This window comes from Rattus rattus, chromosome 1, assembly GCF_011064425.1.
Source record: "Rattus rattus isolate New Zealand chromosome 1, Rrattus_CSIRO_v1, whole genome shotgun sequence".
NCBI lineage: Eukaryota > Metazoa > Chordata > Mammalia > Rodentia > Muridae > Rattus > Rattus rattus.
The window spans coordinates 20211165-20235980 of NC_046154.1; the positions used below are offsets into that span (position 1 = coordinate 20211165).

General features: G+C 48.4%; 1 protein-coding gene across 14 annotated transcripts in view; it reads right to left on the reverse strand.

The window, feature by feature from the left end:
* Eif4g3 (eukaryotic translation initiation factor 4 gamma 3) overlaps nt 1–24633 on the reverse strand; it is a 218424-nt gene extending 193791 nt beyond the window's left edge. For all 14 annotated transcript variants that reach the window (XM_032895707.1, XM_032895774.1, XM_032895728.1 and 11 more), the window contains exon 1: nt 24098–24633. The gene's annotated coding sequence lies outside the window, so the exon portion shown is untranslated. The remainder of the gene's footprint in view (nt 1–24097) is intronic.
* Between the last annotated feature and the right edge of the window lie 183 nt (nt 24634–24816).

A 24816-nucleotide genomic window follows, 5' to 3' on the forward strand; every position in this document is an offset into this window, starting at 1 on the left:
GGCTTCATCCTGACCCTTTTCACAGGAATGCACTTTGGTCGCGCTCACAGAGCTGAGGCCTTGGGTAATTAAGAAAACAGAAAGCTGGGCACGTGGACCTTCCTTACACCTGATAGCATGGAAGCCATTCAGTGCACACGTCCAACTACTGCATTCATGACATGAGGGGCAGCGGCTCTGCCACAGGGCACCCCTAGCATGCAAGAGGATCTGGGTTTGACCCAACAGCACACACAAAAATGAACTCCTGTAAATAATGAAAAAATGCTTTGTAAGTAAAGCCTACTCTGGGATGCTACTGGGAAGTGCGAGCAGCACAGGCTGCATGTGCACTGCTCTCTCATTCTGGGCGCAGAAATCTCTACTAAGGAAATACCTGGAACGCTGCTAATCATTCTGCACAGCAAAATCCTGACAGCCATAAAGACAGACATCTTAACCTACACACATGGGCAAACGTCTGCACACACATGCACACACCACACACACCAGAAAAGAAGAGAAAAAAACCCTTTCTCTCTTAACTTTGAAGAGGACAATGTCTTACTGCCCATGGAGATATACTATTTCTTCCTGGTTGCTAAGCAGCTCATCCTGGTCATCCTACATCATCCCAGTGACTAGTCACAGAAAGGACAAGAACTCAGGCAGAACCACGCCCATCCACTGGCAGTGTCTGGGGAGTGGCCCAGGGGAATGCTCGCAGAGACTTCAATTCCCAACTCCAACCACACCCACCTCTCACCTGAGGCTTCCTTGTGGGACCACAATGTTCCCCACTCCGCTGCACCAGAAGAGCGCTCTTAAATTCTGCCCTGTCACTCACTTCACCCACTTCACCAACTCAGCAGCACCCTGCATCACCCTCAACACTGCTGCCATCCACCGCCAGGCAGGCGCGCTTGCTGCCTTCTGCAGCCGACACCGCTCGATGAACGACAGCAGCTGCTGAGGTTTCTTGCTGCGGCAGAGAAGGGGAGGGTCCCTTGCTGAGGCTATAAATCCCAATACTAGTGGCATTTCCTCCTGACTGCAGCATCTGCTATACACTCTGCCTCAAGCAATCCCCACTCTGCCAACAGCAAGGACCCAGGGCCCTGTCTCCCACCATCTCCTCCTGCTTAGTCCCATGCAGCCCAGAAGCAGCCAGGTCCTGTAGCAGCCCTTGCTGCAGTAGCAGCCATCTTTCGGTTCAGCTCTGCTGCAGCCCCAGGTGGAAGGCAGGGCAGCACAGGACTTTGAAAAGGAAACTCAGACAGACTGTCTCCCCCAAAGGCCGCATTCATCTGCCACATCACTAAAAATGCAGGCCTCCTTTACAATGGCAGCACCGCTCTCGACGAGGCGCTGGCTGGCAATGTACCAGTACTAGCATGGCTACTGCGGACCACAGGCAAACCCAGTGCCCAGGAGCATGGAGCATGCTCGGTGAGCGGCGAGCGGGCTTAGTTAACTGAACAAGCAGGTTTTCTGCTATTGTTCTGGAGAGGAGCTTCACTGCTGGGGATCAAACCCCAGGCCTATCTACACTAAGCAAGCACTCTAACTGAGCGACGTTAAAACTGCTCACTTAAACTGAAAGTGCTGTGAGAAGAAGAGAAGGCGGAGCCCTCCCCTCCTTCCCTCCATGGATGTTATTTTAGATCCTCCCTACGCTCTTACATCAACCAATACAACAATCTGTCTTACAAACACAGATCCCTAGAGAGCCAAACTTGAGCTTTATTTCACTTTTCAAAATAAAGTATGTTAAGTTTTCTGATTATAAAAGCAGTATCTATCTGGGCCGTGGAGGCACATGCCTTTGATCCCAGTACTCAGGAGGCAAAGGCAGATGGCTCTCAGGCCAGCCTGGTCTACAAAGTGAGTTCCTGGACAGCCAGGGCTACAGAGAGAAACCCTGTCTCAAAAACAAAACAAAACAAACAAACAAACAAAAAAGCAGGGGAGGATTTTCAGTCACTCTGAAATCAGATGCTAAAACAATCTTAGGCCATTAAGGTCAGGGCTGGGGAGCTGTGTGGTGCTGGAGCACTTGTTCACTTGTCCACTTGTCCACTTGTCCAGCTACTATCAGGCTCTCCCTGCAACCTATCCCAGCTCATCAAGATGAGCACATACATTCGTTAACACAATAGGTCAATCTCTGTTATCATCTACAGGAACAAAAACTAAAACCCCGGCCAGCCGCCTCTCACTGCCCTGCTGAGTTAAAGAGACTGGGTATCTGCTGTAGTCTTCAAAGCCGGATACTCATCATAAACACATTATCTTCAGTTAAAAGCCAGTATATCTTGAGCATAAACCACTGAGGAAGTAAAAGAGATCCAAGGAGGCTGAGGGTGTGGTACAGTGACAGAGTGTTTGCCTGTCACATGTAGAGTACTGGGTTTGATTCCCAGCACCACACACACACACACACACACACACACACACACATGCACAGTTGAAGTTCAATGCCAACCGAGGTTACACAGGGAGATCCTGTCTTAAAAAGCAAACGAAAAACAAGACAAGCCCAACGCCTGATCTCCATTTGGACCTCTCCAGCCTGAAGGATGAAGGAATTAAAATGCACAAAAGAGGGTCTCAACACACTCAAATCTGTGACTGACAACTAACCAAGCACCCCTAAACTGCAGGGAACTCAAAGCAGCAAGTGCACTTCCCAGCACTGGGGAAGTGGTTTAACGCTAGCCTAGGCTATAACCCAAAAATAATATAAAAGACTGATCAAAGTGCTACCAAATTTAAATAAACATTATTAAGTCTGAGGCGAAACTGGGTACGGTGGCGCTCACCTATAAGCCCAGCAGTAGGGAGAATGAGGATCCCCAGTTCAAGGCCAGTCTGGGCTAAACAGTGAACTCCTGCCTCAAAAAATTAATTAATTAATTAATTAATTAAAAATAAACACCTGGGCTGGAGAGGCGACCGGACCAGTAAAAGCAATTCTGTCCCTCCAGAGGCTCCCTCTCAGTCCCAGCACCACACGGAAGCTCACAGCCCTCTCTTAACTCCAGCACAGGGATCCGATGTCCTCTGCTGACCTAATCAAGCACTGCACCTACGTGACACTGACAAACACTCAAACACATAAGTAAAAATAAAAACCCAGGCGATGGTGGCGCACGCCTTTAGTGCCAGCGCTCAGAGGCTGAGGCAGGTGATCTCTGAGTTCCAGGCCAGCCTGGTCTACAGAGTGAGTTCCAGGCTACACAGAGAAATCCTGACTTGAAAAACCACAACAGGAAGACTATACTTTCTCCCCAGCTCCGAAAAAAAGAAAAGAAAAAAAAAAAAGAAAAGAAAAGAAAAAACACAACAGATAGATTAGACAGCAGAGAATCTCAAAAGTTACAGGTAAGCTCACAGTTACATCAGTTCCTAACGCTCTCCCACTTCTCAAGTCACCGTTTACGATTTTCAAGTGCCATGGTCACTCTTCACCCCACAGCCCTGCTGAGGCCCACAAGAGACACTAACAATGTGTACCCTGAACCGAGCAGTTTTCTGCCACTGTTTGACACAATCTAAGATGTTCTCATCTCCAAGACCCCTCGATGGAGGTCCCAGCTCCCTCAGACTCTCAAGGCGCTCTCGGGCCCAGAAGCACTATTCTAACTCAGCTGAGGTCCCTGTGAGGATGCGGAGTAGACATTTCCATGATCTGTTCCACCCCAAGACTGGCTCTTTTGACTCTCAATGCCAACACAATATAACGCCAGCTGCCTGGAGCGGTCGGGCAGCAACAGAGTGAGCAGGTGAGGCCGCTGGGCAACAGTGACATCATTACACTCTGGACATCAGAAAAGCCAGCAAAAGACAGATGCCTTTGTTTACATTGCTTACCACACTGTTGGCATCGCCGGCTGTACAATCACTTATTGTCAGCAAGCCCCATTTTTTTTAGTTAAGGGTCAAGAAGCATCAAGCTTAGAAGTAGCTTCTCAAAAGCCTTCTCATCTCTCCAAACACAACTACATGGTCATCCACCAAATCTTGGGAACAGCTCAAAGGATAGGTCATTTCTGAAGATTTGTGGTCCAGAAAGCAGTTAACTGGACATGACAAAACCAACCTTACCTGCTTCATGTTGCAATGGCCTAGGCTCTACAGAGACAGCCTGGGCTCTACAGAGATACCCGTTCTCAGACGCAGGGTGCTTCAGGAACACACCAATGGGTGTCAAAGAGAGGAACTGAAAACAGGCGGGTGAGATGGGAATCCTCTTTTCACGACAGCCACTTTCTGTCACGGAGCACCCTGACCCACTAAATGCAGCCCTCTTGCTCCACTTGTGAAGACTTTCGATTCAGTTTCACTTCTCAGAGCCAAGTGGTCAACTTTAAGAATCCTTGTGTTGCAAGATTCCCTCTCCAAGCCCACTTCTCACTTCCAACAGAATGACTGAGAAGTTCCTACTGACTTCATACACAATAGCTTATCTAGACACTGGCACTTATCATCTGGTTCTTAGAGAGGGTGAACAAGAGAATCGTCTTATAGCTCAAGAGTTCAAGACCAGTCCCCTAAACCACATTAAAAAAAAAAAAAAAAAAAAAAAAGCCTGGAAATTCATCACCACGAGGCAGGAGAGCAGCTGAGCGTGAGCAGTTCAGTTCTTGCACAAGACTGGTTGGTTCAGCCTCCCCCGCTACCCAGTGGCTAGGGAAGCAGGGGCAAGCCGATGGAGTTCTGAGAGCAGCCTGGTTCACGTAGAGATCTAAGACACATAATGAGACCCCGTCTCAAGCAATAAAATAAAAAAGCTGATCGAGTAAGGCTGAAGGACCAAGGTGCAGCCTGGGGTGAGAGGACACATCTGGTGTGCAGGATGCGGCTGCCAGGGTACAGCGCTTAACCCTCCCAACTGCACTTCTTCCCTCACCAGCAGATCTTCCATCAAAAACCGTGAGGCCGGAGATAGGGCTCAGCAGGTAATGGCAACTTACTACACACAGCATAGAGGCCTAAGTACTCACATGGAAGTGCGCTGTGGCGCACACACACACACACACACACACACACACACACACAAAACCAGTAGTTAACAAATTTTAACATGTACTTGGGGCGAGGGAGAGAACAATGAGTAAAGTCTGCTGTGCCAGCAAGAATGAGGTCCTGAGTTTAGATCCCCAACACCCACATGAAGGAAGGCTAGTGTGGTGCTGTAGGCCTGCAACCACGGGGAAAGAGGTGGATCGGGGCTGCTGGACAGCTGGTGTAGCCGAAACACTGAGCTCCAATCTCAGGCGGAGGGCCGGTCCCAAAACTGAGGAGAGGGACTGAGGAAGACAGTTGATGTTAACCTCTGATCTCCAAAAGCACGCTCACAAGTGAACATACCTGTACACTCGTATATGGAAGGAAGGGGGAAAAATGAAGAATTTAGGCCCAAAATGGGCCTTAGCACCTCGGAGCCTAAGGCAGGATGGTCAGTCGGTTCAAAGCCAGACTTGGCTACAAAGTTGAAGGTCAGCAAGTGATATATATGTCCCTGTCAAAAACAAATAACTACATAAATAACAGTGGACTTAAATCACTGATTTCAACCAGGCATGGTGTCACACACCTTTAATCCCAGCCCTCAGGACAGAGGGAAAGGTATGTACATCTGAGTTCCAGGCCTCCCTGGTCTTTATAACTGGATCCAGGTTAGACAATGCTATGCAGGGAGACCAAGTGTGGAAAATAAGATTATAGATTGTAACTACTGCACAGGGTTACATAGTTTGTTTTAAAAGTTCGAAGTGTGAAATGTGACTGTAGGAACTAAACAAAGATACAGAGAGAGCTACTGCGGCAACTGGCGTCAGAGCTGCAAACAAGGCGCAGGCTGACTGTCCAGCCAGTCCCCAGGCTTTAAATGCAGTGTTAAGCCTCCATCACTCTCAGACTCCATAACGAAGCTTGCTGGGACCTTCTCTGGCACTTCATAGCTGTCCCACAGCTTCCTCACCTTCAGCTCACAAGCCACACAGAGTCCTGAGACCCTTCGCCTTTCCCCACCCCTCCACGGTCTGACATCACTTGTCTTCCCACCTTTTCAGCCCACACAGCCGTTCCACATCATTTGCAAATACCTTCCGTTATCTCCACTTCCTAAAGGGATCGGATGTCCTCACCACTTCAAACCCAACATTTCCTAAACTGGATCCATCTGCACTCACTCTAAAGACGAACACAATCAAACCCTACATCTTTACTCAGTCAGTGACCGCATCGTTCCCCAGGGGACGCAGGCTCAGCAGTAAACAACACTCACTGACTGTTCGAGGACCCAGGTTCTATTCCCAGCACCCACACAGTGCCTCACAACCCTTCCTTAACTCCAAGTCCTAGGGATGCAATGCCCTCTTCTGACCTCTGTGGGCATTCGGCAGGCATGAGATATAGACACGAAAACAAAACACTCATACACACAAAACAGCAAAAAACTTCCCACCTACTCTGGTAGCAAAGCACAGATTATCTAACTAGACAGCCATGACACCTTCATGACACCTTCAATGCTTCCACTATTGGCTTCTGACCACAGCAAACTCACCACGGACCGTTCTTTAACTGCTGAGCAAGACTCCGAAGGCTCGTGACACTTCACTCAACTGCGGACGGCCTTCCTCGTAACTAAGTCCTACTTCCTGTCCTCTAGCTCTCAAGGATTTGCAAGGCTCAGCTCTAACTCCCAGTGGAACAAACACCTCAAATTTCTCAACTGTCTATTTGATACATAGGAGGCAGGGCTTTCTTTGCACCTCCTTAAACAGTAAATACAAACTGGTATTTAAGAGACCTTTGTTTGTTTCCTTTGCTCACCGAGTCAAAAAAGACCTTGTGCCAACCACGCACCAGGCACTGCTAGGATGATCCCTAGTACCAAACCACGGCCATGAGAGCCGGAGGCCAGGCGGACGTCTGAAGTACAGGTGGAGATGGATTAACGAGAGCCATCCGATGTCTATCTCGGATCTCCGTATGCAGATGGACATACATGTGCTACCACCGCAGCCACCCACACGTGCACACGCACTGGGCACACAGGTGGGGATACGGTACATCTGCCATTACCCTATTTAATCATAACCCTCTGAAAAGAAGACAAACTCCCGTCCCTGTTTGTTTTTTTTTGTTTTGTTTTGTTTTTTTCTGGAGCTGGGGACCGAACCCAGGGCCTTGTGCTTGCTAGGCAAGCGCTCTACCACTGAGCTAAATCCCCAGCCCCTCCGTCCCTGTTTTGTATATGTAAACAGAACCTCTCAACAGCTTTACCCAAGATCAGACAGCTTCAGAACCTATCTTAATCTTTAGTATTTCAGGGCTTTAAATTGGATTCGGTTTGGCTTGGTTTCAGTTTTTTTCAAGACAGATTCTCTGTGTAGCCTTGGCTATCCTGGAACTCACTGTGTGTAGACTAGGGTCGAACTTATCTGCCTCTGCCTCCGGTGTGCTGGGATTAAAGGAAAGTGTCACCACCATGCCCAGCAATTAAAATATTTTTATTATTATCATAATCATTAATTTTTATATGCATTGGTTTTTAACCTGCATTGTATGTGTCTGTGTGAAGATATCAGATCCCCTGGAACAAGTTACAGACAGTTGTGAGCTGCCATGTGGGTGCTAGAAATTAAACCCTGAACCCTGGCCTCTGGAAGAACAGCCAGTGCTCTTAACCACCGAGCCACCTCTCCAGCCTGTCGTCATCAGGGGAAAGGGGGAAGAAGGCAAGTGCGAGAGGCAAGAGCTCTAACTGCTCTAACTGCTGAGCCACAGATTAAAATATTTTTGAAAACTCAAAAATATTAGTAATTGATGGCTATCAAGATGGTTCATCCAGTCAGACTGGGCTCAATCCTAACACCCACACGGTAGAAGAGAACCAACGCTCAAACGTCCGCTCGTTCACTCAGGCACACACACACACACACACACACACGCACGCACGCACAAATATGGTTAAACAAGTGTGATCTTTTTCAAAGCTATTAATACTGTTTGCCTAAATACTTAATTGCACAAACAAATGAATTGCAAAAGTTACTACAGATGGGGAAAACCACACGAAAGTTAAAAGACCAGTAAGCTAGTACGTGATGAATGAAACTGTTCCTCTCCACCTCCCTCTCTTACTAGTCATTTGTAAAGCAGGACGTGTGTGCACACAGGCAGGCTTGTGTCTAGAGTGGGAAAGGAGAGCAGAGCAGCAAGCACCTTAGCGCCTTGTGCAGTGCCCTGGCCATGCAGACACAGGCAAACCAATGCTGTCCCTGGGCGAGGGCGGCTATGAGGGTTCTACCACCGCCATTTTTTTTCCTTCTTTTTGGTTTTCCAAGACAGGGTTTCCCTGTGTGGCACTGGCCATCCTGGAACTCACTCTGTACATCAGGCTGGCCTTGAAGTCAGAGAGAGAGATCTGCCTGCTTCTGCCTCCTGAGTGCTGGATCTAAAGGCACACGCTGCACTGGCATCACCCCTACCTCAGTTTTCATTTGAAAAGGAGCTCTGTGGAGCAGAAGAGATGGCTCAGCGGGTAAGAGCCTGCCAGAGCCTGCCTTTTCTCTGGTAGACCCCAGTCTGGCTCCCAGCAGCCAGAATCAGGAGGCTCCCAATGGCCTGGAGCGCCTGTCCCTGGTGAGGCAATGCTCTGTGGACACCCACACTGCACTCACATACCCAGAGACACACAGGCACACACAAGTAAACAGCCACAACGTATAAAAGGAGCTCTGTACACAGGACAAAGCTTCCCTGCTGTCTACACAGCACTTTTAAGCAGTTTAAATGAAAACAGCTAAATGAGTGCCACTTCAGGTGATATCTGAGCTGACTTTAAAGTCCTCAAATTCTAAGAATTGAATAGGAAAACCAAAAATTCAATGTAAGACTCAAACAACTTAGGCTACAGTACTCAAGACTCATCAGAACTTCCAGTGTCCCCTCCTACCTCAGCACCAGGTCTTTTAAAAATGTAGTAAACATACATCATTTTGTGAATGTACTCTGGGCAAAGAAATTCTGAAGCCAACATGACACAGTGCTGTGCCTATAATCCCAGCATTCAAGAGAAGGTAGGATTAGTGCTTGAGGCCTGCCAGGACTACCTTAGCGAGTTCAAGGCCAGCCTAGGCTCTACAGTGAGATCTCTTCCACAGCACACACACGAAAACCTGAGCAACAGGAGGCAGCGTGGTCCCTGCACAAGACACAAATTATCTGTTTTCCCATTAGCATGCACGATCAAGGAACAATTTAATTCTCTTGGGGTCTATTTTTCAAATGGCTTCCACTGTGAAAATGCACTTAAGAAGCTAAGCGAATAGCATCCTAGCAACAAACTGAGCTCCAGGACAATCTGCGCTCAAAGTAAAACCTCCTCTCAAAATGAAACAAAATCCAGCCTTCGGGCTGAAAGTTCAGCCTGCTGCATGGTCAAGTGCCCCACAGTATTGGCATGGGCTAGCCACTAGCCTAGTACAGAGGGGACACGAAGAAAGAAATGCCTTTAGAAACGAAGGAATTCTAAAACTCCAAACATCTATTTGTTCAGGAGATGTAGAGGAAGAAAAGTAAAATATAGAACCACTCCATACTTGAAAGAAAGACTAAGTCTTAACTCGTGCAGACGAGGGGCTTCTGACCTTCCTTCCTACCTTCCCCAGTACACTGCCGTAACCAATTTACATGGTGCTAGTGTTCAGACTCAGGGCCTTGTCATCCTGGGCAAGCAACCTGGCACGTGCTTCACTCCCCGCCTTCAGTATTATCTTTACATTTACAGGTCAGAGGAAACAGAATAATTTATAAAGTTAATTCTCAAAGTACAATTTTCTCCATTAAACGCTGTAGATAAAAATCCCCTAAGAGGAAAATCAACTGCCCCGATGAACCCCATAAGCATACTGCAGGGGTTGGGGCAATGGCTGAGTCAGTGAAGTACCTGCACTACAAACACGAGGACGTAAGTTCAGACCAAGCATCCACGGAATAGAAAACCAGGCCTAGCCACACATCTGCAACCCCAGCCCAGGGAGGTTAGAGATGGGCAGACCCTGGAGTCAGCGAGTCCATCCCTGAGCCAGTGCAGTCATAGAACCTGTCTCAGAAGGTGAGGTGACTGAGAAGACACACGATGTTCGCCTCTGGTCTCTACATGGACACACACACATGCACGGTAAGGTGCATGACCCTAAAGCAAACTCCCACTAACACCCTGTAAACAACTTTAAGCAGAGCTTGCACACACAGCTCAGTGCTTAAGAGCATTTACTGGTCATCCCAGCAGCAGGTTCCAACAGCCCAACACAGATACACAGACACACACCCCATCCACCAGGTGGGGTCTTTTTTTTTTTTTTTTTTTTTTGGTTTGGTTTGGTTTTTTGGTTTTAGTTTTTTCAAGATGGGATTTCTCTGTGGTAGCTTTGGCTGTCCTGGGACTCACTCTGTACACCAGGCTGGTCTTGAACTCAGAGATCCTCCTGCCTCTGCCCACTGAGTGCTGGGATTCCTTGCTAATTCCTTGTTCTTAGTAACTGTACTATGGTTCTATCAGACACTGAAGATTAACAAGGTGGGTACAAGATCTAAAGCAAAGTCAAGGAGACCCTCCTGCTATGTCAGCAACTTTTGTCTAAGGCAAAAATTAGTATCTGGCTAGACAGATGGCTCAATGAGTAAAACACTTCCTTGTCAAGCAAGTACGAGGATCTGAGCTCAAATTCTCAGAACCCACACAGAACTCAAGGATTTTAATGGGTTAAGGGGGCAGAGAGAGGAGAATCCCAGAGAATTCACAGACCAGCCTGTCTGACACAGAGCTCCTGTCTCCAATAAGCTGGAAGGCAAGACCCCGAGGCTGCTCATGGATCATGGACATGCACCCCAGCACTCACACACATAGACACAAATACGTGTGTGTGTGTGTGTGTGTGTGTGTGTGTGTGTGTGTGTGTGTGTGTGTGTGTGTGTGTGTGTGTATCAATAGTAAATGTATATGAGGGATCTGTCTTCATGATTCTGAGATGCTATGTGGTTGCTGAGAATTGAACTCAGGACGGACAGCCATTGCACTTAGCAGCTAAACTACCTCTCACCCCTCAATGGTTCTTTTAAAACGAAGGAGAGTTCAAGAATTAGCTCCTATTTAAGTTCACACAGATGTCACACCTTTACAACTTGAAAAAAAATAAATGATTAAATACAAACTATTGGACATGGAGCAATCTCCCAAAGCATTTCAGTAAACACCTAGAAAGAGCAGGAAGCCTTCCAAGTCCCTAAGTTCTAAAACAGACAGTAGGTGGGGCAAGCATGGGCTCTGCCATCCAGATCACCAGCCAAACAGAAAAGGGAGGAAAGGCGATTACCCAGTTAGGTCATTGTCAATGTTACAAAAGCTCTCAAATCACTAACAATCTGCATAAATGAGTTGCCTAGACAAAAAAAAGATAAAATAAAATAAAATAAAAATAAAGCAAAACCCTTTCTTCTCTAAGCCTCTGAGCAAAGGAAAGATGGAGGCAGAACCCTGAATCCAAAAACCCAACATTCCCTTCCAACTTACAGGGGCTGGAGGGATGGCTCAGCGGTTAGGAGCACTGCTGCTCATGCAGCGGTCCTGAGCTCAATCCTAGCACTCACAGGATGGCTCACCAGCATCCTAACTCCAGCTCCAGGGGATCGGACACCCTCTTTGGGCCACCCAGACCACCAGGCAAAAGCCTGGCACACAGACACACATGCAGGCAAAACACCCAAACACATAAAATAAGTAAAAAACAAACAACAACCAAAAAAATAGCTCCTAAGAGGACTCTTCAAATACACCCCAAACTTCAAACACTTTTGTCACTGTTACATTTACTCAAACACATGTTTTTAAATTTCCTCTGTGCTGAGCTATGGTGCACTTGGACATCTGGACCATTATTATTTTATAAGAATATTCACCTTCACTTTTTTGTTACTTGGATGTGTGTATTCATAAGCCAGGGGCAAATGGCTGCTCAGAAGCCAGACGAGGGTGTAGGGTCTGCAGAGGCTGAAACTGCAGGCAGTTGTGAGCTACCCAACTTAAGGACCCTCTTAACCACTGGGCCACCTCGCCAGACTTGTTTGTTTAAAGACGAGAGCCAAGCACAACCCTCTTCTGAGATGCTGCTTCCAGCAATGGATGGAAACAGACAGACAGACAGACACACACACACACACACACACACCCAGCCAAGCAATAGGCAGAGCTAGGAGAAGGGGGGAGTCTTGTGGAAGAGTGGGGAAAGGGTTGAGGGAATCAGAAGGGGTCAGAGACACCACAAGAAGATCTACAGGGTAAACTAACCTGGGTCCATGGGGGCTCACAGAGACTGAACCACCAACCAAAAAGCATGCAGGGGCTGGACCTAGGTCCCCTATACACTTGTAGCAGATGTGTGGTTTGGTCTTCATGTGGGTTCCCTAACAACTAGACCAGAGGCTGTCTCTTGACTGTTGCCTGGCTTTGAATCCCTTTCCCCTGACTGGGGTACTTTGTCAGGTCTCAGTGGGAGAGGATGCTGCCCTTAGTCCTGCTACAACTTAATGGGGGAGGGGGCGACGACCGACAGGGGATCTCCTCTTCTCTGAGGAGGGGAAATGGAGGAAAGGCTGTAAGGGTGGGACTGGGACAAGAGAGATGGGAATAGGCTGAGGGGGTTCGATCAGAATATAAAGTGTATGAATAAATAAGTCAAGAATGAAATCACTGACTGTCCACACCAACAGTCGGCTTCAAGCACACTCCTCCACTCACCACAACATGAAGGGTCTGCGCTAAGGTCAAGTACTCATGACAGCTCTAGAAACAGCAGTTACCTCAGGAAGTTGAACTTGTTCCAAGTTCTATTTCTGAACGATCGACAGTGTAATACTCAGAGTATTGGCCACCCTGAGTAAGCCTCAAGAATTCAACAATCTTAATCATTTGATACTTGATGGCATTAAAACTCTGCAGAGATTAATGAAGATCCACTTCCTCTGCATACATTAATGAAACTTACTAAAGAGCAGGCATAACCTTACTGCTCTAATATTCAGATTTCAAGTCACAGAAGAGGTTTTGTTTATGTGTGGGAAATCTTTGACTGAAATAAAGTCCATGTTTTATTAAACTCACAAGGTTATTTAAATGCCTGGTTTGGTTTGGTTTGGTTTTCTCCTTTCTAAAAGAGCATCTACTATGCAGCCCTGAAGGATTTCAAACTGCCTATGTAGACCAGGCTGGCCTTGAACTCAAGATTCACCCAACTCTACCCCTACTTCCTGAGTGCACAAACAAAATTAACGTATGACACGACTGACCTGGAGAAGACTTCACCTCCTGTACTTGGCAGAAGCCTTGAAGTCAAAATTCAAAGAAACTAAAACTGCAGGAGCTAGAGACGACTCCAAACCCTCCCCCGCCCTTCGGGACTGAGGGCGGTCCTGGCGGTCACAAGTACCGGAACTCCCCCTCCAGGTGATCTGACGCCCTTCCAGCTTCCTCGGGTACCTTATACACCAAGAATTAAAAATAAAATAAAATCTTCTTAAAGTGGAGGGTGGCCCAATTCATAGTTCTTAGAAGGCTGGGCAGGAAGGACCTCAAATTCTAGGCCAGCCTAGGGTACAAGGGAAAAAAAACCTGATGTTTTAGCCACCTGGTATGGTGGCACACTCTTTAATCCCAGCACTCTCAGGAGGCAGAGGTAGGCAGATCTGAGTTCAAGGCCAGCCTGATCTACAGATTGAGTTCCAGGACAGTCAAAGCTACACAGAGAAACCCTGTCTAGAGGCGGGGGAATGAGGCAGGGGGAAGAATGGCCCCACAACCTCATAAATTTGAATGCTTGATCACCAGGGCTGAGGAGGTATGGCCTTGTTGAAGGAGGTAGGTCACTGAGTGTAGGCACTGAAGTTTCAAACACCTAGAATCTCTCTCCTCCTGCTGCCCTCAGCTATTTCTCCAGGACCGTGTCTGTCTGTGTGCTCCCATGCTGATGATAACGGACTGAACCTCTGAAACTCTAAGCCAGCCCCAATTGCATGTTGTCCTTTTTTTTTTTTTTGGAGCTGAACCCAGGGCCTTGCGCTTGCTAGGCAAGTGCTCTACCACTGAGCTAAATCCCCAACCCCACATGTTGTCCTTTTAAGAGTTGCCCAGTTGGGCTGGAGAGATGGCTCAGCGGTTAAGAGCACTGACTGCTCTTCCAGAGGTCCTCAGTTTAATTCCCAGCAACCACGTGGTGGCTCACAACCATCTGTGATGGGATGCTCTCTTCCTAAGTGTCTGAAGAGAATTACAGTGTACTAACATATAAATAAAATAAATAAATCTTTAAAAAAAAAAAAGAGTTGCCCAGTCATGGAGTCTCTTCACAGCAACGAAACCCTAATACAACTGGGTACAAGATATGAATAGGTCATTTTTAACAAATGCCAATACAACGTGAAAAGATATTCATGGTCATTAGCCACTGTGAAAATGCAAATCAAAACCACAATGAAAAAGTGCTGCCCAGCCAGTGGGAAGACCTGCTGACACATGATGACAAAGAAGACAGAGTGTGACACTCACACAGTTCCAAGGTACCAATGATATAAATGCTCAGAGAAACTGTAAGTCCTCCAAGTGGGAACCCGGAGTTACCTCATGGAGCAGCAACTGGACTACTGATGTATGCTCAAGAGAACAGAACCTAAGCAGACTTTTTGGCTACTTATCATCCAATAACCAAACGGTTCAAACAACCCAAACATCGACCTGCTGGAGAACAGATAAAAGATGACAGATGCAGAACCTCCCTCAATGGGGCAAAGAGGTCAAATAATGACGCATGCTCCACACAGATAAACCTGGAATTGAGTGTCACACCAAGGGACAGATACACTTGACAATTCAGTTCATTCCGTATATACATATATATACACACACACACGCACACATGCACACACGGTCCAGAAGAACCAGGTAAATATATATGGAGGATTCACAATCACTTAGCAGGAGAAGAACTCAGGAAAACAGAAGGCCCAGTGATCACTCCCTCTGGGGTGTTCTAAAACTCTAGTGAAAGGGGCCAGAGAGGTGGCTCAGTGGTTAAGAGTATCTGTTGCTTCTGCAGAGGACCTGGGTTTTAGTCCCAGCCCTTGTGCTCTCAACCCTTTTAACTCCAGTTCCAGGGGATCCAGCACCTCCTCCTGGGCTCCATGAGCAATGCACACATGTGGTGAGAGACAGGCAAACACCTACTGACACATAAGGAAACATGTTTCCTTAGCTGAACAACTTTCATATGGTTCTGAATGGCTCAAAACTACGGACTGTAGTCTCTAAATGAGTGATTCCTATGGTATGTCTATTAGACCTCAATAAAACTTTGAAAATAAGCGAGGTATCATGATACACACCTTTAATTCTGGCGCTAAGGCAGCAGAGTCAGGCAGATCTCTGAGTCTAAGACAGACTAGTGAATGGAGCAAGTTCCAGGCCAGGCAAGGGTACGAAGTTTGACCTGTGTCACATAAGTAAATGGGGAGCCAGCATGACAGCTTCCCATGCAGGCCTGGACACTTCAGTTCAACAGTCACAAAGGAAGAGGAGAGGGGACAACCCCTGTAAGTTGTCCTCTGACACACACACTTTAGGAGCATTCCACCACCAGAATCTGGTACTCCAAGCGCTCACACGGGACTCGTAGGAACAGTTTGCTTCATAGTGGCCAATACTGTACATCATTTCCCTGTGACCCCCAGCCCCTGACCTTTTCCTTACATTCATTCACCTTTGCATCAAGCTGTTTGTTTTCTGAGAGTGGGGGTAGGGTGGGTGTGCTCTTTTGAGAGTGTCTCATTTTGAACTTCTAATCCTCTGGTGTCCACCTCCCACACCCAGCTTGTACATGCATAAGCACACGACACAGAAAGTAAAGGGACAGCTGGTGGAGGTCGGCTCTCCACCTCATGGGTTCCTGTGGTCAGACTCCGACGGGATTTGGTAGCAGACCCCACCTCCCCCCACATCCAGTCAGCCCTCGAGTTTCTTCTATTTCGTTTTCCAAGCCTAGTAAAGCCTAGAAAGAAGCCAAGCGGTGCCTCGGCCTTTCTAACAGGACTTCCTTCTACCCTCAAAGGTCCATTCTCAAGGGTTTACAGCTGAGTAGTTTTCTCCTTCCATCTACTTTTACCCCATCTCTCCTAACTCCTCTGTCTCCACCTCAGCTCTGCTTCCCTAACCCGTTAGATCTCTTGTAAATCTTCCCGTATCATTAGCACTTCCTGAAACCAAATTATGACATCAAGGAGAGGGTCATGGTGGGGAGAGGGTCATGGTGAGGAGAGGGTCATGGTGGGGAGAGATTGGGGCAGGAGGATCACCATGAGTTTGAAGCCAATAACCTATAGACTACATATCAAAATCCCATTTCAGAAATGCCAAGAAAGAAAGCCCAAGTGGTGGCGCATACCTTTAGCCCCAGCCCTTGGGTGGAGGCAGCAGGCGGGTCTGTTTGCGCCAGACTGGTACAGACTGAGTTCAGGGCAGCCAGGGCTACACAGTGAGACCTTGTCTCTAAAAACAAACAACAAACAAAAATAAACAGTACGAAGAAAGAAAAAATATAAAATTGTAGATAATATGGCCTTATTTTCCAAAAACCTAACCGAATCTGAGATCACTGAAATTAGCTCAGGTCAGCACACAGTTAGCTGTTCTCGTGTTCTGACAGGAATGCAACCCGAAACAAGTACATTAACAGAACACAAGAGCCGGGGAGAGCGGCTCAGTGGCCATCCTCCACGAAATCCCCCCTAGAAGCCAGGGGAGGTGGCCCACAAAGGAACACTAGCACTAAAGGCTAAAGGAGACGCCGACCCGGCCCAAACCCTTCTGAATCCCAACCTTGCTTAGGGACTGGCAGGAAGGGATTCCAAGTGAAGTCTAACATCACAGTGCGGAGGGCTTACAAGATCACGTGAGAGGACACATACATGTAGTTCTTTTTTTTTTTTTTCTTTTTTTATATTTCCTATTAAAGCCAGGCACACTGACAATGCATTTCATCCCAGCACCTGAGTGGCAGAGGCAAAGGTAGCAGCTCTCTATAAGTTCAAGGCCAGCCTGGTCTCCATAGTAATCTCCTAATGTTACTTGAGTATGATAAACCTGTTTTGAATCTGACTACAGATGTTGGTCCTGTTGCTTCTGTGACACCCCAGGCCTCACCCTCATTATCTAACCCTCAAACCCAACTTAGCCACTTCAGTTTTATAAACTGGGTCAACACTATTCTATCTCAAAGGAAATCACAGACTTCCAATTTAATCATATATCAGTACAAGACAATTGCAGGGCATCCCTGAATGCTGAAAGTGAGTTAAGATGCCATGCGCACTATCCCTAAAACTAAGCACTAGCCTCAGTCCTGGCAAGCCACCGCCAACAGGACACACAGCACACCTGCTTCTGTGGCGCTTACATTCTCGCATCCTCAGAGTCAGGAAGCACGCAGGGCTCAAAAAACACAAAGAAGCTACTAGTTAATAAAGGTCATAAAACCTGACGAGTTTCAAACACACTTAAAATAGACTGAACTGTCTCCAATTTCAGCTGAGGCTACAGAGAGTGAAATGCTTCTCCTGGGTGGCAGCAAGCCAAAGAACTGGAAGTCATCTGAGAACGCAGAAGTCGCATGAGACCCTGCGGCATTTCATCCACACAATCTCGGCGGTGCTTCAGCTCTGCTGAAGTAGTATGCAGGGCTAACGATCAGGAAATCCTTTCTTACTGCATTATCTCAAAATCCCATCCCTACAGAAAAACAGGTCCCACACAACAGTTTATTCCAGAACCCATTCTCCCTCATGCCTCAGAGCTAAGCCCATCACTGACACCCAGTTGTCACTGACCATGGCAACTTTCCACTCTCAAACCATCACAACCAACTTTATACAGTCTAGAACATGAATCACAGAGACATTTCGGTCTCAGGCTAAGTCTAGTGGGAAGCCCCAACTGAGCAAGCCTCCTCTGGTTCCATGTTAGCATTCTTGGAAGACCAAAAAGCTGCCACACCACTATTCATCCACCAGACACACAAAGATATCATGAACTGATCCAGTTAAGCCCCACCCTATACCTGCAATAGCGAAACACACCTCAAAGCACATCTTCAAAATCCCAAACCCTTGGGATTCAAGATCACTGACCCCTTCGCTGGAGAAAAGCAACGCAGATGCTCCATGGAATTCAATGTGACCAACCCAATATAACACTTCTATTACAGGGGAAAACCCGGAGAAAGACCCAGGAGAACCAGAAGTTCCAGAAGCTCAAGGTCAACCCCAAGTGACAGACTTTAAGGCCGACCACACAAGACCCTGACTCAACACTAATTGAATTAGTGAGAGCGAACACAAACCCTGCCTAATTCACTCCCAGCACTGCTGAATGTTATCAAGCTCCATCTGGCCTTTTAAGGTTAAAAGAAATTATTTCAAAGTCAAAGTCTATTATCAAAAGGTCAACGGCCTTTTGTAGAGATTTGTTTTAGATTTATTTCTTTTATTATTTTATGTGTACTGTGCACCATACCACGGGTGTGCCTGTGGAGGTCAGGAGAGAACATGGATCCCCGGAACTGAAGCTACAGACAGCTGTGAGCCTCCAGGAGTGCTAGGACCACATCCAGGCTCCAAACAGGGACAACCAGCGCTCTTAGGCGCCCCAAAAGGAAAATGGGCTTCTAGGGTTAAGGGGGGTGGGCACACATGCCCATCCCATCAGGTACAAAACACTCTGACTCTGTAACAACTACACTGTCTACAGTACTTCCTCCAGTTCCCCACAACAGGGGAGAGGCCGGCGTAAGAGTAAAGCCCAGCTGGCGGGGCAGCTCCAGAACAGGAATTACTCATTGCTGCAGGACTCTTAATCATTCTGTGAACCCAGAGACTGTGTTTAGTGTGGGGGGAAGGAGGGGACTTTCTTCTTATGGTGTGGTTCAGCCCTTAGCACACACCTTTAATCCCAAACAATGAAGGTAAAGTTAGTTTGTAGAAAGAAGCAGTCATGTTAAAAAGTGATGTCTAATTGAGTGGCAGATAAAGTGATGAATCAGAGAAAGATTTGACAGAAAAGGACCTGCCCAACCCTCAGAAGAGAGTGGAGAAGGAAGCTACTAAGAGAACAGTGTAGAGAGGGGGAAGGAGGCAGTTTTATCAGGACAGTCTTACAGAGAGAGGTTGGAGAGAGATCAAGCTGGACACAAGTGAAGACAAAATGAGCCAGAGAACGAGGAGTCAGAAGATCAGACAGACTGACGGAGTTAGAGACAGACTGACAGAGTTAGAGGTCAAACTAATTCGGAAGTGGCCAAGAGAGAAAGAAGCAAGACTGAATTAGTCAGCATGGAGAGGCGTTTTGAGCCAAGACAGCTGAGCTGAACCCGTCAGCCTCAGCTCATAAAGAACTAGAAAGGGTGTGCTTAGTCAACAAGGTTGGTGGCTGACAACATTCTAGGCCTAGATAAGATTGTACAGAGGCGAGAAGCTTCCAGGACTAGGCCTAGGTTGGCAGACGCAGGCAGAAAGCCTCGGAGAGGACAGTCCGAACAGGAGAATAAGAATCCTTTGACAACTCATGGTTCTACCTTGCTCAGATGTTAACTCCCTCCAGGAAGCCGACTCCTGTCCGCACACCGGACTCACAGCAGAGTGGTCACCGAGTCTTAACTCGATCGATCGTACCCTACTTGCCTGTTGGGACCAATCTCTCTGAGGGTAAAGATTCTATCAACCCTACACCTAGCAACCAGGCACAGCAGGTGGTAAGTAAATGAATACGAATAAATCTGTAAACACACACCGGAGCCATCCTCTCCACTACTGTAAAAGACGCTGTCAAACTTGTTAAAGAATCACCCTCAAGGTTCATCATAAACCTCAATATAGAAAAGCAACCTGCGACAGCTTCAACTCTCAGGTGACCAAACCCACCCGTCCGTGGCCAGTCAACTGCTGGAGGCAGCAGATGTGCTCTGACTAGGCACCTGGAGGGCTCTCCCTCTTCATTCCCACTCTGCCATCTCTTTTCTCCCTCCAGGAGGATTTGCCTTCAAAAATGTTTGGTTTGGCTTGGTTTGAGACAGGGCCTCACTGTGTGGCCTGACTGGTCTTCAACTCTAGATCTGCCTGCTTCTGCCTCCGAAGACTTGACACTTTCCTGACGGAGCTGCTGGCCACAAGAGCCTCAGAATTCCAGCTGCTGGCTACCATGACCCTCTGCTGGACGCCTTGCTGACTCGTGAACAAGCAGAACCATGAACTAAGTCCACTGGAGGACCTCCATGCTGTTAAGGCTCAGTGGGGGAAGATAGCCTATTTGTCTAGCAGTATGCTGTTGTGACCATGGCTGTGTTCTACATTCCTCAGCACGGCTTCTCTCGAATGCAGCGGAGTACTGACACTTCCTCCCAGGCCCACACACAGGCTGCTCACCCAGCCAAGTAAGAAGGCCACCACAGGCCACTAGTCTGCTCACACACCACCCTTCACTGGCACAGGTGACCCGGGAAATTAACTTCCCTGCTTATCAGTACCCCTGTCTGTAAAACAGACACCTACCTCATTAGAAGTCTCGGAAAACTTAAATAGAATGCTGCATGTATGACCTCTACAGCAGCAGGTACTGAAAATGGGTGTTATTATCCAGACCTCGCTATCAGAGCGGAACATCACACACTTCACCAGCTAAGGTCAACTTAATGTCCAGGGGAGAGACGATTAAAAAAAGAAATAGGGATACTGCAAAGATAGAAAGAACACTTATGACAAAGAAGCCAGAGACACAAGTCCTCTTCTGGCTGACACCAGTCTCTACCTAGTTCTGTTCCTGGAAAGAAACTACTGTGTCTCACTGGCTTACCTGGCTGCCCCTAAATAAGAAAGAAGATCCCCTGAATCACACCCTCAGCCTCCAACACAGACGGACAGATACTGTATTCCTAACATACAGAAAATACTTCTGCTCAAATGCGCACCTAACTCGAGTTCATTTATCCAGAATTTTCTGAAACGTGGGCAGGTAGTCTCAAATCTAAAGAGCTGGGATTTTAATGGGGGACCCAGTAACCCCCTGAAGAACTTCAGCATGACTGGTTTTTGATCAAAATGTCAGTTATTCTGTCAGCCAGAAAAAGGATGACCACCGTCAAGATTCTCATCAGAGCCACCTCAACCTCAACGGGGAAGCTCAGTTGAGCACATCAAGACAAACATTCCCAAGCTGCGGTCTCACCAAGCAGAAGCTTCCAGTGTCTGTGAGGGACGCTCGCAGCACGTTCTCCTTGCTCTGAGTACTGTTCGTGTTAGGGTGTTTTTTTCTCCTTCCGGGCCTGCCATCCCATACCTCGCTCGCTCTGCTAGCAGACATCCATTGACTCTTTGCAGTCAATGTGGCCGTTTCTCCTTCAAGTGGTCTTAAGGGTCCTGCAGTTCAACACTGATGCCTGCTTCCAGCTTCAGGCTTCCCCTCAAATCCCGTGTTTTCAACACTTCCCTTCATTTCCACTCACACTTGAACACTCAGCACGGAAGAAGGACACCGGCCACCGACTCCTTCCAACACACTTTCTAGTGCACTGATACTAACTCACTTGCAGCAACTCCACCACATGCTGGAAGGCATGGAAAGAGCCGACTCCAGCCCCAAGGGCTTCTACGGCACCAGCTTACTGCACGACTGCGTCTGCACCAAGCCCGAATTCCCACATCCCCTCCGGTTTGAAAAGCACAATGCTCTACTGCATTTCTGACCTCTTCCGTTACCAGGTGACGACATTTTACCACGGCTGTGTTCTGAGGTGGCTCTAGCCTACACTTCCTTTACTATCTAGTCAGATGCTTATTCAGCAGTGTCATCTTGCCAGGAATAAAGCAGGAATCACAGACTACATCAAGTATAAATTGTCAGCCGCCATGACATGAGGCAAAACAGAACCTTAAAGCAACATGGTTGGCGCCGACATTGCCATGAAGGGTTCAGAATAATCTCTACTGCAAAGAGCGCCTTAAACGTATTCCCATTACCACCGCATCGTCTATTTTACAGAAAAGATAAAACTTAACTGGAGCTCCAACCATTACTTCCAAGTTGTAACCAGCTTCAAGTTTTTCCAGTCCTTCAGCTGTGAGGTATAAGGAGAAAAAGCACACGAGGGCTACTCAGTACCCCGCTCTGTATCCAATGAAGCCATCAACTTCGCCAAGCGCTGTCACAAACAACACGGCAATCCCTTACTTGCTCTTCTGTATGTCAAGAGCACATACTGTGCACTTCCTCTGGTTTAACACCCTAACAGCTTAAAGAGGCAGGTAAGGGATAGATAACTCACTTGGCCCGGAGACAGAAACCTACGAACACAGGCCATCAAGAAAAACAACCCTAAAATGAGAAGGGAATGTGAAGGAAGTATGAAGCGAAGCTAGGTAGACAAGCTAGGCGGACTGGAGCGACCCAATTCTACCCTGAAGCAGGCTGAGCAGCCAACCTACTCCTCCACAGGCCAGTAGCTGCGCATGTGGGTCAGAAGTAACTGGGTTTTCCATGAACATGCAACTTTCTCAGCCGTGAGCGAGGAACTGAACAGAACGGTGCAGGGTCAGAACGTTATGAAATCAGCACACAGACAGCACTGAAGCACTAAGATGTGGACTAACAATACGTAAAGAACGCAGAAAGGACGCTTGACAGAAAACAAACAATGACCTGAGGTGACCCAAGAAGGGAAGTGTTTTTCCCTTCTCAAAGTAAATGATAAAGGCAAGAATCAAACTACACAAAAAGACAAGCTCAAACACACTCCCATCTTAAAAGTCAAATGCAAGAACCATACAGCGGAGGGGACATTCAAAAATCATTTGTGGATTCTTGGACAAGTACAAGAATGTGGGGAGGAGGGGCAAATGCTGAAATGTTCTTCTCAGATAGGTAACAAACACCTTAGCTTGCCAAGTGATGTAGCGCATGCCTCTAATCCCAGCATTCGGGAGGCAGAGGCAGGCGTGTCTCTGAGTTCAAGGGCAGCCTAGTCTACAGAGCAAGTTCTAGGACAGCCAGGGCTACATAGAGGAACCCAGTGAGGAAGGGGGCAGGGGGCGGGGGGGGGGCGGGGCGGGGGGACACCAACCACCTTGCTGAAGCTCCATGGGGGAGCCATGAATTTGAAGTTTAATACTGACTAAAACACCAGGTACCAAGATTTTTCAATCAAAGCTGCCCCAACTTCTCTATCAAGAAATTAGACACATTCAAAACTAAGACACATCCTTGGGGGCCCGGGTACCCTCCAGACATCAAGTCTATGAAGGAGCAAACTTACTAAAGCCCTTTAAAAAGATGTACAGTGTAACACCCATCTTGGAAGAAGTGAGACTTCTGGGGGTGCTGGGTAATGTGAGTTAACTTCCTCTTCCTTTAAAAAGGTCAAAGACAGGGAAGCGCCCAGTGTAACATTTCCTCCTTAGCCGGTTCCACCACAAGCCACAACACAACTCTAATTGCTCAAAAAATAAAATAAAATATAAAACAAAACTAAACACTAGCCAGGGGGAGTGCTGGCTACACTCGCACTGAAGACTGAAGACCCAACTTACCTCAGGAATGAGCTGATTCGTTTCGAACAGGAAATTTAGCAATAAACTTTACTATGTATTCTAAATAATAATTAGAGAGGCCACGGAACCCTGCAGAAGGCAGGGCCTCCCAACAATCAAAAAAGCCTTGCCTGCAGGGCTGGTCCCAGGCACCAGCAAATTCTGCCCAATAAAGGGGAGGGAGCAGCAAGGGCAGGGTTCCCCCAGATCCAAAAGAGCTGCAGAGGCACGGCCCAGTGGAGCTAGTGTCCACGGTACCGCAGAGGGTCCCGGGGTCCCCAGCAATGCTGTCACCGGTGCACCCCAAAGGCTCGGCTCAAGCCGGGAGCAGAGCGGCTGCCCGTCCCTTTCCTTGCTGGGCTATGACGGCAGGCAAGGAGGTTCCCACCAAGGGTCGCTCTGGACCGCTGGAAGGTGAAAAGGATACTGTTGGGCGCCGGGGTCTGGAGGGCCCTGATGTTCGGGTGAGGAGGGGCCGCCGCTACCGCTGCTGCCGCTGCCGCCGCCGCCGCTGCCGCCGCCGCCGCCGGGTGAGGAGGCGGTACCGCCGCCGCCGCCGCCGCCGCCGCTCCGGTGCCGGGTCCGGTTCCTGCTGCAGCCGCTGAGCCTGATTTCAGAGCCGGTTTCTGCGGTAAACTCATGGCAAAGCGAAGCCACCAACCCCCCCAGAGCGGGACCGGGCGCGCCGGGGTGCAGGGGCCGGGGGCAGCGGAGGGGCGGGATGGGGGCAGACCCGGGGAGGCGGCGGGAGCGGGGGGCCGGGGGGAGGCTGGGAGGAGGAGGAGGAGGGGGCCGGGACCGGTCACACACGCCCTCCGCCGCCGCCGCCGCCGCCTCCGCCGCCGCCGCCGCGGGCAGCAGCAGCCGCCCCGCGGGCCAGCACCACCGGCTGCCGGTCTCCGTGACAACGCGACCCCGGGGAGGGGGGGGCCGGACCCGGCGGGGGCAGGAGGCGGAGAGACCGGACCTTTCACGGCAATATCCTCATGGGCCGGCGGCGGGGGGTCTCTGTCCCCCTCCCCGGGGGAAGCGGCGCCCTTCTCGGTAGCGGGGCTCGGGCGATGCGGACGGATTTTCTTCACTCAACGAGCAGAGCATCCAACATGGCGCTGCGGCCGCCTCCAGCAGTCCGGCAGGACGGCCGCT